We start from the raw sequence: 5934 nt of genomic DNA on the forward strand, positions 1-5934 counted from the left end.
GGCGACGGCCGTTGCTGCCGGATGATCCGTCCCCATCACGCAGCTTCAGACGCGCAAACCACTCCTCCTCCGTGAGGAGCAGTTTGCCACCGCCGCCATCACCCCCGGAGGGAGTGCCGTCCAGATCATACCTCTCCTCGGCGGCCTTTAGCCGCCCGATGAGCTCCTCGAGCGCCAGCGTATTGAGGTCGACCAGCGTCTCGATCGCACACGCCATCTGCGAGTAGGCCTTGGGAACGACTGAGAGGAACTTGCGGACGACAGCGGGCTCGCCAATCTTGTCACCAAGCAGCTCAAGTTGTGTTACCAGAGAAGATAGGCGCATACCGAAGTCGTCGATGCTCTCGGCGGCGTTGAACCTGATCGCCTCGTACTGGCGGCGTACTGACGTCGCCTTGGCCTCATGAACGCGCGCCACGCCCAGGCGCATTGTCTTGATCGTGCCCCATGCGTCCTTCGCCGTGGGCTTGACGGCGAGCGTGGACGTCATCTCCGGCGGCACTGATCGCAGCAGGCACTCCATTGCCGTGCGATCTGTTTCTCGCTCCGCCGTCCCGTCGTTGACGGCAACCCAGAGCTGGCGCGCCTCCAGCATTACTTGCATCAGGAGGGCCCAGTCCGCGTAGTTCGTGCGCATCAGCATGGGCCAGGCCCCGCCGGTGTCGCGGACGACGCGCTGGTGTACAACCATGGCGCCGCCGCCGCCACTATTCCCTGAATCCACCACGGTCTTGCCCGGGCTGTCAGGTCCTGCCATCTTCACAGGTGATCGAGCAACGGGCTCTGATACCAATTATCAGGCAGACCTCGACGGCTCTGTCTCCGGCGATCATCGGAGATTCTCAAGAGTGGGTGCGAGAGAGAGAGAGGCTCTTTTGCGCTGGGAACAACTTGCAGCTTTTCTGTTTCTCCTCCTCTTTATTCAGTCAAAACGAGATCTAACCGAAAACGAAAAACGGGGCACGAATAGGTCGCGAGTGCTGCCATCCCAACACTCCCCACTCGTCGCCCGTCATGGCGCCATGACCGTTCAGCCGTGCCATCCCACGATCGGGTCAGGGCGCCGCAAACTTAGCTAGCTACTGCCGAGTCGCAACTCGGTTATTATCTAACGAAACTGAACCAAACTAGCTACTGTCGAAACTGAAACTGTCCGACACCTAAAACCCTAAACCTGAACATTGAAGTTTACCCAACATTTTTCACAAACAAATCTCACATGCACTGGCAGGTTTTCCTTCGGCCTTGCACCACATCTGCACACGCAGCCCTCAGCAATCGCACACGTGCACCCAGCCGCACCTCGACCACGCCCTTCGTTGGGCCTTAAACAGCCAGCTGCTGCTCATGGGCTGCACCAGGCTACACGCCTTGCCCTCCCTAGCGCTGCTCCAGATTGATTGCTTTTCTTGCACTCGTCCGCTTCAGATCAACTTCTCGTCCGCCTATGCCACTCCGTCAGTGACATCTTTCCTACGAACAACTTTGATCCAAGCCGAGCTTTTCCTCTAGATCAATACGTCTTTCTTCTCCTCTTTTTTTCTGATACATGAATATAGGTTGTGTTCATATCTCCTGCCATAAGCTTTCTATCCCTCTAAAGTAGAATTCCCACTAAGTCTTGGACAACGTAGAGCCTGGATATTGCAGGGATACCTTCCCCAACACTGGACTTGGCTGTGGTTCTTTCTCTCTCATATCTAAAATAGCTTTCTCTTTTATTTCATGTTTTCTTAATGGCATCATGTTTATGTAAATATTTTGGGGTCGCGTCTCTGATGCAAAGGCTAGAGGAAATAAAGTGTTCCCTTATCACAACCTCCCAACTTATGGACTTATGCTGGGTGATGTATAAAATGGCCAATTTGAAAATGCACTTAACAATTTCTCACGTAACTAATAGAGAGGGGAATCAGTTTGAAAAAGAAAAGGACTGCTAGCTAACCAGCAGTGCTTTCTAGTATATATGTGGTACAAATTTTACATTTTTTTGCGAGGAACAAATTTAATAAATTAATTACTACTTTCATTTGTGTATGCTATGTCGTTTTCGATATCAGCACACACTTGCATATATAAAGCCCACATGTGTTCTGCTTCAGAAAACTCCATTAAGTGCCGCATTAGATCAGCATAGAGTGTTGTTGTGTTGCGGACGCCTCCAATGGCTGTAAGGATCTTGGTGCTCTTGGTTATCTTTCTCTTCCTCGGACCAACGACACATGGGAGGGAAGCTTTGCCGGTTGTGCCGGGGATCATGTTGTTCGGCGACTCGCTGGTCAGCATAGGTAACAAACTAACAATAATTATATAAAAAGCATGGTGAAAGCAAACGTGGCTCCCTACGGCAGGGACTTCAAGGACCATGTGGCTACAGGGAGTTTTAGCAATGGAAAACTTCTTAGCGATTTCATAGGTTGGTCACAATCTTATTTGTTTTTGTTTGTACCGATGTGTTTGACGTATTGCAAGAACTCTTGCCTGTGTTAATGACATGTATATCTTGTGTTACAACTCGCATGGTATGTGGCAGCTGAAAAGCTATGGTTTGATGGGTCTTATCCTGCATATCTAAGCCCGGAGGCATCTAGACTGAATCTTTTGATTGGAGAGAACTTTGCATCTGCCGGATCCGGCTACTACGATGGTACGGCATGTATATATGAAGTACAGTACCATTCTTTGGTGGCATTTAATCACGCTTTAAATCACCGAAGTGAAATATATGTTGCATCGATCCATCACATATGGTTTATCAAATTGTGTGAAGGCAGCATGTCATCCCTTTGTCCCAACAACTGGAGTACTTCAAAGAGTACCAATCGAAGCTGGCAGTGGTGGTTCAAATGACTTCAGTTTCAACTACTACTTGAACCCTTCGCTCTTGTTGAGAGATAACACTGACCAGTTTGCTGATCGCCTCGTCGGCATCTTTACGGCACCGTGATGGTGAGCTAAATCAAGCTTGCAGCTTACGCCTTCACCAACAAGGATCATATGATTAGTATCATCACTTTCGTGTAGAACAAGGATGATTAATACCATGTACTAACATTTTACTCTTGTATTAACTGTAGCAACTTTACACTATGGGAGCACGGCGTGTCGGTGTGTTCTCGATGGCACCATTAGGCTGTACCCCCTCGTAAATCACGGTGCTTGGCCATGGGAGAAGTGGGTGTGTGCCAGAAGGATTTTGTATTTCACTCGATGGAGAACCAAGATTTATCGAACCAGAAGGATTTTTTCCAGCAAACAAATTCACGTGTACCTGCACACAAAACACATGAAATTCTTGCCCCCTAATGCACACAAAACAAGAAGGTTGTCAAGCTCTTGTTCTGCTAGTTACAAGGATAAATTGCATGTTATGATAGGAACTGATACAAGATAAAATAAATAAAATGATACAACAAAGAATAATCTTTTCGTAGATGGTTTCAGTAATAGAAAGTAAAACCCCGGGTACCTAGGAAATTGATGAGGTCTGAGATTTCTAGATGCTGCCACGTACTAGTGTTCAAAGCCCTGTGAGTTGTGAGGTGTGATGTGTTTCATTGTCCTAATAACATCCTATATGAAATGCATGCGTACTAGTTAGAAATCTTAGCTCCCAATACATGATACCAAAGAGACCACCTGCCGTTCAATTCAAAGTTTGTAATGTGCTAGCTTAGTTGTTGTTGGCTGTGTTATGCCTAACTTGGCCAAGTATTTCTGTTGTTTTGTTAACAAACGTCAGGAAATGTTATTGCAATGCTCTCATCAAAACATTTTCAAGACTCAAGTGCTGAAACAAAATCAAAGTGATGCACATACACTTTGTCCTACTTCAAAGCTCATGCCGGATATATAATTCTTAGGGCATCTCCAGCCGCGCCCCCAACAGGCCCCCCCAGGCCACTTTTTCGGCGCCGGCGCCGAAAAAACGGCCAAGTCGCGCCCCCAGGACGCCGAAAATCGCCGGTTCGGACCTTTTTTCCGCCCGGCGGTCACAGGCCGAACCCGGCGCGCTGGGGAGCCATTGGGGGCTCCGGCGCTAGGGAAAAGCACGCCTGGCCCACACCGACAGGGGAAAAGTCAAGGTTTTCTTCCCCCGACTCGCCTCGCACCCCCCGCGCCCTCGGCCACCACTAGCTATATCCCGGCGACGGCCGCCGGCCTACTCCGCTAGATAGCCATTCCCCGCCGGAAAATAGCAGCTCTTCGCCGCGGCAGCCCCTCCCGCAGCAGCTGGGCATTTCCGGCCGCCGTTTCTGGCCGCGGAGGCGCGGTTTAACGGCGGGTACACGCCCACCGAGCGCAAGGTGTTCGGCGTTTTGACTGTCTCGGCGATGGACCGGATGAGGAGGAAGAGCTCGCCGCGCTGCTGGAGGAGGAAGCCGCGGCCGACGTCCAGGAAGAAGAGCATCTAATGGTGCTCGCCGCCCTCGCCCAGCTGCTGGCGAGCAATGAAAAGCCGCGTCGAGGTGGCTCGGCCCCCGGGCGGGTGAAAGCAAAGAACCGACATCGTCTTCAAGGCTACTGCATGCTCTACTCCGACTACTTCGCCGATGCTCCACTTCATGGCGAGAGAACATTTCGGCGCCATTATCGGATGAGCCGAAAGCTCTTCCTCAGGATTGTGAATTCCATCCGGGAGTTCGACAACTACTCAAGTGCAAGATGGATTGCACTGGCGCTCTTAGATTCACCTCCATCCAGAAGTGCACGACACAATGAGGATGCTTGCATATGGAGCTCCCAGTGATTCACTCGACGACTATGGGCGCATGGCCGAGTCCACCAGCATAGAGTGTTTCTACAAGTTCTGTCGGGCAGTGGTGGCAGTGTTTGGGCCACAATACTTGAGAGCACCTAATGCGGAAGACACTGCTCGGATCCTAGCCCAGAATGCAGCAAGAGGATTTCCTGGGATGCTTGGAAGCATCGACTGCATGCATTGGAAATGGAAGAACTGCCCATTTGGTTGGCAGGGGATGTACAAAGGCGCCAAAGGCGGTTGCAGTGTGGTGCTTGAGGCGGTAGCCACACAGGACCTATGGATTTGGCACTCCTTCTTTGGTATGCCAGGAATTCACAATGACATCAACGTGCTGCAGTGCTCTCCTGTTTTTGCCAAGCTCGTTGAGGGCCATTCTCCTACGGTGAACTTCGAGATCAATGGGCACCAATACAACAAGGGGTACTATCTAGCTGACGGCATCTATCCGAGATGGTCGACATTTGTGAAGACGATCTCAAACCCTGTGGCAGGAGGCAAGAATGCCTGTTTTGCGAAGCTTCATGAGGCTTGCAGGAAGGATGTCGAGCGGGCATTTGGTGTGCTCCAATCTCGATTCGTTGTTGTTCGGTACCCCGCTCAGACCTGGTCGAAAGATCAAATGTGGGAGATCATGACTTGTTGTGTCATCTTGCACAACATGATCATCGAGAGCGAGCAAGAAGACCCAGTGTTTGACACTGAACCATACTACAGGCAGGGTCCTCTAGCCGAAGTTGATCACCAGCTACCAGCAACTTGGATTGCCTATCTCAGTATGCGTCAGGAGATCCGAGACCCACAGGTGCATCATCAACTGCAGAAAGATCTGATTGAGCACCTATGGAGGCTCAAGGGGGACGCCGCGTGATGAACTATATAATTTGTATTGAACTATTTGTTGTTGTAGTCTTTTGTTGAAGTATTTGATTTTTCTGCGATGAAATATGTAATAAGGAATAATTGTGTTGATAGTTGAACGCCGAGACACGGCGAAACCACGCCAAATATGGGCCTATTCTCGCCCATATGGGCCGTTTATTCGCCGAAATTGGGCTGCAAAGTGGGCCAATTTCGACGCCTGGGGGCGAGCTGGGGCGACGACTGGACGCAAAACCGTCCCCAGCGCCGAGTGTATCGCCGGCTCGCCTCCAGGGGGCGATTTTTATGCG

General features: G+C 50.6%; 1 pseudogene; it reads left to right on the plus strand.

The window, feature by feature from the left end:
• The first annotated feature begins 2164 nt into the window (after nucleotides 1–2164).
• Nucleotides 2165–3290, plus strand: LOC123038726 (GDSL esterase/lipase At5g22810-like; annotated as a pseudogene).
• Nucleotides 3291–5934: the final 2644 nt, after the last annotated feature.

Source organism: Triticum aestivum, chromosome 2B (assembly GCF_018294505.1).
Source record: "Triticum aestivum cultivar Chinese Spring chromosome 2B, IWGSC CS RefSeq v2.1, whole genome shotgun sequence".
NCBI lineage: Eukaryota > Viridiplantae > Streptophyta > Magnoliopsida > Poales > Poaceae > Triticum > Triticum aestivum.